Genomic DNA, 13,239 nt, shown 5'->3' with positions numbered 1-13,239 from the left:
GCTTCTCTTTGCCTATATCACGCTGCTCTCAGATGAGGTAGCAAAAACCCGCTGACAGATTCCCTTTAAGTTCAGATCCAACACTAGATTAACAAATTTTTTTAAAAAACTTTGTAACAGAGAATCTGTCTCCAGGTTTTTGCTACCCTACATGAGAGCAGCATGATATGGAGGCAGAGACCCCGATTACAGCAAAGTATATCTTTACTGCGTGCTGCAATGTGCTGCAGATCTACCAGTTCTCTGAATGCTGAGCTCTGTATAACCCCGCCCACAACACTGATTGCCAGCTTTCTGTATACACTGTACATAGGCAGAGAGCTGCCAATCAGTGGTGGGGGCAGGGTTGAACAAAATACTGCAGGTTTACTAGTCCTCTAGTGATAATCTCCTGCTGATAAAACTGTGATTTTACAAAAACTGCAGCAATCAGCCCAATATGTAACACATCGCTGTAATCAGGGTTTCTTCCCATTATACTGCTTCCAGATTAGATAGCAAAAACCAAGTGACTGAAAAGAGCGAATATATTTGATATGATTTGAATTTTACTTGAATTTGACAAAATTCCGCTTTGGCTAAAAGGTTATTTTTTTTATTCTTTTCCACTCGGAATCAGCCCCCGGCCATTATACTTCTGACCCCTAAAGGGCTATCAAAAACTTGAAAAAAAAATCCTTATACTCTCACACCACTCACCTTTCTGCTACTTACTGTCACCTTTCTGTATCTTGCCGCATCTTCGGAGACCCCCACCGCTCGCTCGAGCCTCTTATGCTAGGCCAGGAGTTCTTGCTTTGATGAGGTCCGGCAAGGAGCGGTGGTCAGAAGATGCAACAAGGACCGGACAGATGATGGTGAGGAGCCGATGGAGCCAGAGACGTTAGTGGTAAGGTGTGTAAGGATTTTTTTTTTTACAGGTGTGAGTGTAAGGAATTTTTTTTACATCTTTTGATTATTATACTCTGAGATCTGGAGTGACCCCAGAACAGAAAACAAAATAGATTTTCCTGTGAAAATCCGCATGAGCAAGTGAATTAGAATTTTGCCTGATCCGCTCATCTCTACTGGTGACAGATTCCCTTTAAAGCTTCATTAAAAATATAATATAGACATACTCGTTTTACTGACGCATTTTGAGCCAATCTGTCTCTTATTAGTGTATCTATAGTATATTCTTAATGATGCATTAATAAAGATTTGTTTGGAAATTTTTTAATATGGTGCTAAATCTGAAACTTAATTGCCACTACTCTTTGCACATTTAAAGGGGTTGTCCGGTTCAAAACGATAAGTCTGCAGTCACTCTGTGTGACTGCAGACTTATGAATTCCCCCAGCGCACGCACTGTGCGCTGCGGGGATTCGCTGATATCAGACCCAGGAACAGAGGGTATTTATGAGTTATACATGCACCCGGCCAGTAGGCGCGGCCTTGCTCCATACACTTGTAAGGAGCCGAGATCGCACCCCGTCTAATGAAGCGGCCATTTAGTGTATGGAGAGTCAGGCTGCGCCCACTGGCCGGGAGTATGTATAACTCGACCCGTTCCCGGGTATGAAACCGGCAAATCCCCGCAGCGCACAGTGCGTGAGCTGGAGGGATTCATAAGTCTGCAGTCACACAGAGTGACTGCAGACTTATTGGTTTGGACCGGACAACCCCTTAAAGTGGAGGTAATTAGATACAGTATGACCCCTGTTGCCGTTTTCGGAGGCTTGCTTGTCCCACCAAACAACCTGACCAACAGAGCAGGGCCGATTGAGATTTTGATGGTTCTGTTTGCCAAGAGAGGAGGGGTAGACAGGAATTATTATCTCTATCCAGTTGACTTATCACGACGCTCAAGATATTTTATGTTTGTAATGTATTTGTGCCATCTATATGTACAATGCCTAGAAGAACCGTGGACCCAACATGGACAAGTACCGGGGTGATTGAGTATAAACATCTATGGAGGCTGCATGATCCCCCTGTGACAGAATATATTCATACACTGTAAAAGTTGTGCTTGCAGTTTGCATCAGCCATGTAATTATATCGCTGCAAGAGCCCATTAAGAACTTTCCATTACTTCATTATAAGTAATTCATCCTCACCGGGGTTAACCCTTTGTGGAACTGTATTATGATGCACAATTTAAACTAAACTGAAGTAACCATTCAGAGATGTTTCGATTTTTTATACTCTGGTCCAACTTCTCGTCATGTTTTACCGAATATTAAGAAAATTAATTTCAGTTCAGATTCCTGACATGAGAAAAGAGACTTGTGGAAATACCCAGCAGTACATAACGGCAGGGCGCGCTTCTGTGCAAGAGCTGTAATTCTGCTACATTACTGGGGACAATTACTTCTGGTAGATTTCTAGATGGGAAAATATTTCTGTTTATGTTTTAAAGGACTTGTACAAATTACAGACTTGTGTTATAGGGATATAATATGGCACCTATAGGAGCCGGCTGTGCCCATATTCTACCAATTACATACCTCCATATGTCATATATAGGCATTCTACCTGAAAAGATTTGCCATACACAACCGCACCGAATGGCAAGGAGTCTATCTATCTTTCTATCTATCTATCTATCTATAACTGTCTGTCTATATCTATCTATTTATCGTTCTTTCTTTCTTTACTTCACCCTTTCTTTCTTTGTCTTTCCTTCTCACCTTCTTTTCGTCTCCCTTTCTTTTTTCCGCTCTCTTCTTTCTTTTCTTTCTTTCTCTCTTTCTTCCATTCTCTTTTTCTTTTTCTTCTACCTTTCTTTCTCTCTTTCTTTTTATTTCTTTCCTTCTCCCTTTTTTTCTCTTTTTCTTTCCTTCTCCTTTTTTGTTCCTTCTCTTTCTTTCTTTCTTATTTTCTTTCTTTTTTCTTTCTCTCATTCTTTTTTCTTTATCTCATTCTTTCTTTCTTTCTTTCTCTTTCTTTCATTTTCGCTTTCCTTCTACTTTTTTTGTTCCTTCTCTCTGTTTAATCCTTATTTTTTTCTTTCTTTTTCTTTCTTTCTTCCTTTTTTCTTCTTCCGCTCTCATTCATTTTTTCTTTCTTTTAATTTCTTTCCTTCTCCTTTTATTCTTTCCTTCTCCATTTCTTTTCTTTGTTTCTTTTTTTCTTTCTTTCTCTGTCTCTTTCTTATGTTCAATAACAATCTGCTTATCTCTATTACTTTAAAATAGTCGAGCACACAGTATATATATATATATATATACATCAGTGATCAGGGTTAGTACTTTGTGCCTATGTCTTATTTTTTCCTACCAATGAAAGTTCTGCTACCAAATTACAAAACAAACCCCGTCAGACGTGACACTTGATGCCTTCGTGAAGGTGGAGGTAACGTTTACAGGTCTTTGTACAAATCGCTGCTAGACGAAGATGAAATGATTAGACGTGAGGGTCACATAGCCATGGGCACAGAGATTGGATGACGTCAGGCCAGTACAAATGTCCTGCACACTGGGAGGGGAAATCTTTACTGGTTTCCCAGCACTTGGTGCAGAGAGCAGATGTTCCCACCAGAGTTAAAAGACTGGGAATTCACGCCTAACTGTTGCAGCTTTCTTTACAGGTCTATATAGATAGGAAAGAACAACAAAGCTTGGACCTTCCTAACATATGTGATGCTGACTTCATCACAGCCATAACCGCCAAGTACCTGGTTTACAGCCATGATGCAGACACAGTCCCATCGCCTCAGGTCAGTCAGCTGTAGAAAGCCTCTAGAGCCTAGAAAGATTCCACCTCAGACTGACCACCTTACGCTTTCTTTGTGCTGCTCACTATAAGTCCCAGCATATCCCTACTGATTGGATTGCATGCTAGGACTTAAAATTCAAGATCTTTTGGAGAGCAGCATGCACCCCAATCCTGCGTCCCCCCACTCCATAGTGCCTCCTTATCCTCTAGAACTAGTGCACTCAATATGTTTTCCATGGCTTTATTAATGCTAATTAATGCAAGACCCCTTCAGCTGCCCTGCACATGAGATTGCCTGGCACTCTGTTCAGCAGCTGCCATGTGTCTCCCGAATCTTCCTGCAGTTACTTAAATTCACCAGAAGATGGCTCTCCTTAGAAAGTTTTGCGATGAAATTCCACAATTCACATCAGTCCAATTCTGATTCGTAGGATTTGATATCTACATCACCGACGTATCACTATAGTTAGTGAGGATCCGGGATGATGTTTGCTATGGCAGCTTCTTTTGTAATTGCCTATTTTGCTGTTAGAATTGATATACTTATTGTTCTAGTTGATGTGACGTTTTGTGATCCGATATAGCAGTGATATGTTATGTAGCACTTGTAGTTGAATGATGTTGGTGCTGGTATCCATTTAGGTACAGTAGGCAAAATTTTGGAGGTGTCTGTGGGGATTTTTGCGCATTTATCCAGAAGAACATTTGTGAGGTCAGACCCTGATGTTGGGGAGAGGGCTGGTCCGGATTCTGTGCGACCAGTCATGTTCTTCCACACCAAACTCCCCCAACCATGTCTTTATGGAGAAGAAGAAGAAGGGCCTTCCCCAAACTGTTCCTGCAAAGCTGAAAGCTACATTTGTCCAAAATGTCTTGTGCTAAAGAATTAAAGAGGTTGTCCAGTACAATAACTGTTTTTTTCATAAACCTTATTATTATGTGCCTCTCAATACATACATTGTTATTTTAGCAATATTACCTTTTATCATGCTCTAGCAGCACATTCTTGTGGCTGGGCACAGCTCTCATGGGGTTAATCAACAACTTCCTCTCTCCTGGCTTCCTGTGTTCTACTGTAAACTGGTGCCCCACAGTAGTTGTGTGAGTGGGCAGCAGGACTGGGAAGTCGGAGTCCATTTTGGTGGAGTCGGTATAAAATGGACCGACTCCAACTCCTAAAATATTTAATAAATTGGGTACAGTAGTTCAATGCAGTTTGTGCGGAATATTTTTTTCATAAGAATTTGGGAAAGTTATGAAATGTCCTAGAATTGTCTGTCTTATTCCTAACTAAGGGTCTAGACTTTTAGCTGAGATGAATCTGTGCTACAGTAAATTTATCACTTACACATGAGCCATGTATGAGGGAGTCGGAGTCGTGGAGTGGGAGTCAGTGTCATGGAAATTGAGGAGTCAGAGATTTGGCTTACCGACTCCACAGTCCAGGTAGGCAGCCCTTTCCACATCGGGACCAGTTACAGTAAATTTGTGGGTGGGTGTTTACAACATTGTACCTGGGTCTGCTGCATCCATAGTCGTTTCCGATACACTTGGTACAATCTCACTCCCTTTTACCTTTTCGATCAATAAGCCGGACCTGTGCGTCAAAACAATGTCTATTTTATACATGGCCAAACTGATGAACAGGGTATAACAGGTTATACATTCTCCTTCTCCATCTTCCACACAATATACCGGCTACATTCTCAGAGTTACAAATTGCGTTTTGTTTCTGACAACAGGTACCACATGGGGAGAAGTTGGAATTGCCCACATTTTCTTAGGGGTAGGGTCATACGGGTCCTTGTGTAATGCTATGATCCCAGTACCCGAAGTCTTTGCCTATACCAGTTCCAGGGATGCTAATTGAGACAATGCTCCCTGTTGAGTACTCACAGCAGTGCACTATCTTTTCCTAAGGTCCCCTTTTTCCACTGGACCCTACGTTTTCCGGACTTATAAGCTTTCATTTCTGCAGGGGTCCCCACGTCCCTGTGATGTCCTGCTGCCTCTGTAACTAGTTACTTTCCATGTTGAGCCCTGTACTTCCACACTCAATTAACCTATCTTCCTCCTTTCACCTCTTCTCTAGCACACAGCCTCCTCTTCACTAACTGCCTACTTCCTATATCCCTACAACCTTCCCACTACAACCTTCCCTGGGGAAGGCCTTGCATTTTAATCCTGCAGGAACCTGACACCCACTGGCCATAGGGATAAAATACTTTTCTTTATAACAAAGGCAAAAATATAATCAAACACAAAAATTAACCTTTAACATCTTGCCTAGACGTCTTCTTGAGGGGGACAGGGCTCCCTCTTGCATACCCCTGTACTTTAAATATGGTTGTCCACGACCATACGGGCATCTGTAACTTAAGAAGGATAATATCACACATTTAAACAAAATCTTCACACTTTTCTTCTCCAGTAGAATGACGTCTTCACCCTTTTCCCTGACTCACACGACTCTGGTCACATTGGGTTGGGACCCTGGAACACAATGTCCAAGTCCCTTTAACAGATGGGCCTTAGGCTCAATGCAGCAAGAGGCTGATCAACTGACATAACTCAAACTCCCTTGGCAAACAGAGTTCTTGGGTCCGACTGACTATCTCCTACTGGAGAACATTAGAATGAGGTCTGATCAGCACTGCCTTAAGGAAAACTGGAACAGCAACTGGAACTGACTGTTCCTCTCACACAGGGCCGGCTCCAGGTTTTCATGGGCCCCGGGCGAAAGAGTCTCAGTGGGCCCTTTTTACACAAGCTGTCCCCTCTTCCTTCATATATGCAGACATGCACGCACACACACAGTACACAGATATGCACGCACACACACAGTACGCAGATATGCACGCACACACACAGTACGCAGATATGCACGTGTGGCACCCCAGGGGTCTGGTTTCCACAGTAATAGCAGTATTACGTCTGTGAGCAGGTGGGAGGTCTCCTGGGCAGGAATCCTAAGCATGCCACACCTCCTGCCCAGTCCTGGGAGGGGAAGAACTTCCCCTATATAAACTGGGGCTGAAGCAGGGTTAGAGGGAGGAGTTCCAGACAGAGACGGAGTCTGGTCTGGACACGCAGAAACAGGGACAGATAGACCTCAGGAGCTCTGTAGGAGCCAAGGAGAAGCGCCAGGGGCTGAAGCTGTGCAGAGCTCGCCCTGGGAGAAGGTACTAAAACCGGACACAGGAGTCCGAGGCTGTGGGGACTAAGATATACCCAGCAGCAGAATCCATCCGGCAGGGGATTCCAGGTCCTCTGGCCATAAAAGCCCGGAGGCTCAGTCACAACGAAGGGACCAGCACCGCCATCCCAGAGCGGAGGCTAACAGGAGGCCCCAGGTCACCAGCCATACGGGTGAGCACCACACGGTATACCCAGGGACGTGGGCTACTTGTAACCGCCGAAAGCAGGGTAGCCAGGAAGGGTACAGACTAACGGGAAGGCCTACAACTCCACCTGGCCAGGGGAACTCCGGCTTACTCGCAGACTAACCAGGCCCCAACTACTAGCCAGTACTCCCGGGGGAATTTGCCTTGTACCATCAGTAAAGGCCCTGAACTGTACCCTCGCGTTTCCGTGCTTCCTTGTCGCACCGTTAGTGCTGGGACATCCACACCATCACTCCCAACATCATCCACATCCGCTGCCCTGAGGCCATACCTCTCCCGTTGGGGGTTATATCAACATTGCTGCACACCTATACCACCGGCCTCAGCGGTCTGCCCTGCAGCGGCGGTTTCATAACCGCATTCAACGGGTGGCGTAGTCGGACACTAATACCATCATACCAATAACCGCCACTAAGTTTGACCACCCTGGGCGCGGACCGGGTCACCGCCACACGAAGACTACTACCCCCATCGGATCCGGCTCCGGGTATCCCCCGCGCGCACGCGCGCCGCACTACAGCACTGGCCCAGGGGGTGAGTCACACGCACATACACAGTACGCTGATATGCACGCACACACACAGTACGCAGATATACACACAGTACGCAGATATGCACACACACACAGTACGCAGATATGCACGCACACACACAGTACGCAGATATGCATGCACACACACATACACACATGCACATGGTACACAGATATGCGCACATACAATACGTAGACACACACATACACAAACATATACACATACAGACATACATACATATTTGAAAACAAATTCTTAAAAACATATATAAAACAGACATAAATATATATACACAGTCATACATACTGACATACACAGACATTTACATCATACACAAACACATTAGAAATATTTTTAATATGGGGATTGGGAAAGCTGGCAACAAGCCTCGCTCACCTGCCCCCGGTCCTGTCTCCAGTCGAGCTCCTCTGCCATGTGGCTCTGCAGGGCCGCCAGCGTGTCACAGACATAGGGCTGTGGACCATCAGAGGGGCCCACTCACTGTCAGGGCCCAGGCTGCTCCCCCTCATCTGTGCAGGACCGCCGGCGTGTCACAGACATAGGGCTCTGGACCATCACAGGGGCCCACTAACTATCAGGGCCCAGGCTGCTCCCCCTCATCTGTGCAGGGCCGCCGGCGTGTCACAGACATGAGGCCCTGGATGATCAGGGGGGCCCACTCACTGTCAGGGCCCAGGCGGCTCCCCCGCATCTGTGCAGGGCCGCTAGCGTGTCACAGAGATGGGGCCCTGGATGATCAGGGGGGCCCACTTGCCATTGGAGCCCGGGCTGCCCCCCCCGCATCTGTTCAGGACCTTCGGCGGTGTTTGATTGCCGGGACTTCAGACATGGCGGTGCGCTGTGAGGCTGTGTCTGCTACCAATGATGCGACAGGGGCAACACACAAGCAAAATTAAAGGGGCAATGTCGCTCCTGCCGTGTCATTAGTACCAGACACAGCTGCACAGCGCACTGCGCGCAGCCATATCTGGTAAAGTGCCGGCAATCAAGCAGTGTCAGCGGTCCTGGCTGCACAGATGCCAGGGGAGCAGCCCGGGCCCCAACAGCGAGTGGGCCCCTCTGATGGTCCAGGGCCCCGGCACTTGCCCGGGTACGCCGGGTGCTGATGCCGCCCCTGCTCTCACACAATTTTTTCTTCCAGACTTCCCAGGATTTGGGTGATGGAGGTCTATCCCACCTCCAGGGCTGTTCAGGGAACAGTCGTTGCCCAGAATCCTCCTGTGACAGTCCCGTACCGGTAATGAACACCTGAGTGGAAGCGTTTCTGGACAAACTAATGTTTGTGCTGGATCTGGCCATAAAAGGTATTCTTGAGCCAGGAAGTTCTCTTTCCTCGGCCCGAACGGGAGTTTGGGTCCCCTTATCTCATTTCCGGTGTTGATATGGCTCCTTCTTTCGGTCTTTACTTATGGACCCTGCTAATTCACTTCTGCACCATTGTTTGTGTTGGCACTCAATGCAGCCTACTCCTCCCACTTCCTTACCTCTTCACTGGTCACCGGGCGAGTTACCACCACTGTGTACCAGTCTTTGCGGCACCATACTTTACAAAAATTGACATTTTCTCCCACATACAGACTATGCAGGCAGTACGGCAGAGTGTCCCATTTTACCATGGCCCGTTTTACCTAGACTTCGCCTCCTGTCCCCTGTTCTCGGATGAAACTGAATCCCTTAACGTGGTTTAAGTCCACCGCCACCTGGCCTTCTCTGCACTGCTGTTCAAAAAGGCCCTCTTCGGGCCCACCATCTACTACCAAGCCAGAGCATCCACTTTCATCCTCTCTTCCACTACATTGGTCTCTTCCCATGGCCATAGGATTCCGCAGGAGTTCTTATCTACAAGGAGTAAGGCGCTCACCTTCCCCGGCTCCAGTCAAACTATTCAGGCCAGGTCTGTTTTGGGGGTACGGGTGTGGTACTTAGGGCACCCCTCTCTTCCTCCACTTCTCCTTCCTCCCCAGAGCTCCCACTCCTTCCTAAGGGCAGTGTTTTGGCCTAGCAGGGACAGACTGACCTGATACTGTGATCTCGTCGAGGGCTGGCATCCGGTCTTGGCCGGCATCAGGCTCTTGTACTGGATCTGGACCTTGTGATTGTAGAGGCCTACGTTAAGCTGGGGGGTCATCTGCCATTCTGTAGACGCTGGCAGAGGCGTCACCTGGCCAGCAGCTGCACCTTCTGGCTGTTCGCCTCCTGCTGCGGCCCTGGACGTTACGAGGTTTATTATCTTCAGGAAGTCTTCATCTCTGTCTCCTCTGCTACACTGCTCCTGCTGTAGACTCGGCATTTTGTTCCAGGCAAAAGGTACCACAGGGGGAGAATTTGGTTGGATTTGTCATTGTTTTCTTAGAGGTAGGGTCATATGGGGCCGCTCGTTGAGACAATGCTTCCTGTTTAGTACTCACAGTGGGCGCTACCTTTTCCTAACGTCCCCATTTACTTATAAGTACTTATAAGCTTTCCTTTCTGCAGGGGTCCCCAACTGCCTGTGATGTCCTGCCACATCTGTAACTAGCTTCTTTCCATGCTGAGCCTTGTAGTTCTACATCCCATGAACCTGTCTTCCTTTTTTCACCTCCTCTCCAGCACGCAGCCTCCTCTTCACTAACTGCCTACTTCCTATATCCCTACAACCTTCCCACTGGTTTCCCTATAGGGCCGCCCTCCCCCACTCCCTGGGGACCTCCTTGCAGTTTAGCCCTGCAGGAACCTGATGCGCCGACCATAGGGATAAAATACTTTTCTTTATAACATAGGCAGAAGTATAATCACACACAAAAATTAACCTTTAACATCTTGCCTCGACGCCTTCTTGAGAGGGACAAGACTCATTGTCCACTCTCTTACACGATTACTACAATCATTAATTGCAGTGGCCTGTAAGCGAACAGTTAGAACACCCACTCAAAACTCCTCCCAAACCCCTCCCTCCTTCCTCTATCTTTAATCTACTACATGTTGGGCCCTCTTCGCACGTCAGCTTAAAAAAATGTATGTGTGAGATGTTCAGTTTTTCCTATACGTGTGGTTTTCTTTTGGCCGGCCTTATGTACATGTGTACTGTGAAGACACGGGGGACAGTGGGTGCTCTTATCCGCTGGCCCGGAGGTCTTTAGAAAGACAGCATGGACCAGTGCTCATACCACTGAACGCCCGCTCTCTCTTACCGTGGGCAGAACACAACTCAGACAACGCAGGGTGATAGTGAACAGTGTGGCAATAATTTATTGAACCACCAGCAAACAATAACATATAGAACAGTCCCAGCAACTATACAAGATGGGGACATTTACAGAGTCTCACCCTTCCGCTGGCTTGCTGGGATTTGGACAGTGAGATATGTGGCCAGGTGACCTGATTGTCCCCACCTGGATTCTTCAAATTGTCTCTAAGAGTTCAGCAATGGTCAGTGGAAAAGATCTGTATGTTTCCAGCCAGGACTGTGGTCCCTTAGGCTGTCATCCTGCAGAGTCTCCCGGAACAGACGCAGAGACCCCCTTTCTATAGTTCACATTCGTCCATTCAAGCCATCATTCACAGGTCAAGGGTCAGGGATCATGATATTAATTCACAATGCTCGAATATCCACAGCTCACGCCCCCCCCCCAATGTTGGCTAGCAAACACCCTACAATGGTATTTTAACATTTTTAGCAAACATCCATTGTACAGAGTCCCTGTATTGCAAAACTTGCAGACGATACGTTGTAAGAGCTGATATAAGATGTAAATAGCAGCCATTCATCAATTACCAATATCACCTCAAGTGATCAGCATTCAGGTTTATATGGACAATAGTCTATGTTGAGCAACCAAAAATTAAAGGTGTATGGTTCCTGACCTATGGAATATATGTCTGGCATAATTAAGAAGAAAAGCTGTGTCGTCACATGTACCATCTGTGCATCTGTGTGCTATCCATCTGTACCATCCATGTGCCATCCATGTGACACGTAGGGGAATAGAGTACAGAATAGAAATTACAGATTTTTAGGTGTTAAAGATGTGCAAAAATAGATAAATAGATATCCGTGAGATATATAATTAGTGCCTTGCATGTGTAGCTTACTGTACATGTATTAACCTAATAAATAAAAGAAACAAACAACATAGGTTCCCCTCCATTTTTGGTAATCAGCCATGGTAAAGCAGACTGCTGCGGGCTCATATTATCAGGCTGGGAAGGTCCATGGTTATTAGGTCCCCCCAGCCCAAAAATACAAGCCCGTAGATGACCCAGAAGTGGCACATCACATGAGATGATCCATGTCTGGCGCTTTGCCCGGCTCTTACCAATTGACCGGGTGCAGAGGCAATTGGGGTAATGATAGTTGGGGTTGATGACGGCTGTGATTTGTCAAAAACACATCTGACATCAAGTCCTGATGTTAGTAATGGAGAGGCGCCTATCAGAAACCCTCATTACTAAGTCAGTAAAAAAAAAAAAACACATGCACACAGAAAAAATAATTTATTCAAATAATCACTCCCCAACACGTTGCCTGGTTCGCCAAGTATATATATTTATTAAGAATACATATATAATATAGAAAGAGATCTCACAGTACATATACTGTATGTCAATAAAATTTATTTTAGAGAACCTGAAGTTGGTTTATGTTCTATGACACCATTCAGTTCATGCGCTGGGAGGCTTAGATTAAGGTCTGCTGTGCATGGATGATGAATATGCATATAGTGATCTATGTACAAACACAACCTTTAGACAAAATTGTAACAAGTAATGCATTACATATTTTAATGTTACATGGGATAACAAGCTTTTACTTCTCAGAACATGAGGTAAAAGAAAAAACGCACAGTCACACAGTACTGCACCAGGAAGTAAGAACAAAACAGAAAATACAAGAGAGACTTTTTTCTTTTACAATGCAGTAAACAAGGAAACTTTACACAACATTGCCATCTACTGTCAGATCAGCATAAAGTCCCCCTTCACACAAACAAAGAAGTCCACAACTGTTGCATATACCAACACCGTGCACTATCCTATCACTATGCCAGAGAACTTACTAATCTACTCTGACAGGAGCCCAGGTCCAGGGTCCCAGCAGGTCCTCTGGTTGGTGTCCGCACATAACTAGACCTGTTTGTGAATGGGGCTGGATGACTGCTTATTTTAATAACTAAACCAGCCCCTTGTCTGTCCATACATTGGCCATAGCAAATAAAGGTAGGTGGCTAATTTAGCTTTTGAAATGAGTTGCCAGCCCCCTTTACATACAGTGGATAAAATAAGTATTTGATACACTGCCAATTTTGCACGTTTTCCCACCTACAAAGAATGGAGATGTCTGTAATTTTTATCATAGGTCTTCACCTGTGAGAGACAGAATCTAAAAAGAATCCAGAAAATCACATTGTATGATTTTTAAATAATTAAATTGCATTTAATTGCATGAAATAAGTATTTGATCACCTAACAACCAGCAAGAATTCTGGCTTTCACAGACCTGTTAGTTTTTCTTTAAGAAGCCATCCTACTCTGTGCTCATTACCTGTATTAATTACACCTGTTTGAACTCATTACCTGTATAAGAGACACCTGTCCACACACTC

General features: G+C 45.6%; 1 protein-coding gene across 7 annotated transcripts in view; it reads left to right on the top strand.

Moving 5' to 3' along the window:
* The window catches only part of ERC2 (ELKS/RAB6-interacting/CAST family member 2), a 1,561,275-nt gene that overhangs the window by 1,022,603 nt on the left and 525,433 nt on the right, over positions 1 to 13,239 (top strand). The window lies entirely within an intron of this gene.

The sequence above is a fragment of the Phyllobates terribilis genome, unplaced genomic scaffold (genome assembly GCF_046119375.1).
Source record: "Phyllobates terribilis strain yellow unplaced genomic scaffold, ASM4611937v1 Scaffold_8__6_contigs__length_399053987, whole genome shotgun sequence".
Classification (NCBI taxonomy): domain Eukaryota; kingdom Metazoa; phylum Chordata; class Amphibia; order Anura; family Dendrobatidae; genus Phyllobates; species Phyllobates terribilis.
Note: the sequence above shows the minus strand (reverse complement) of the source record. Positions and strands in the feature narration are given on the sequence as shown.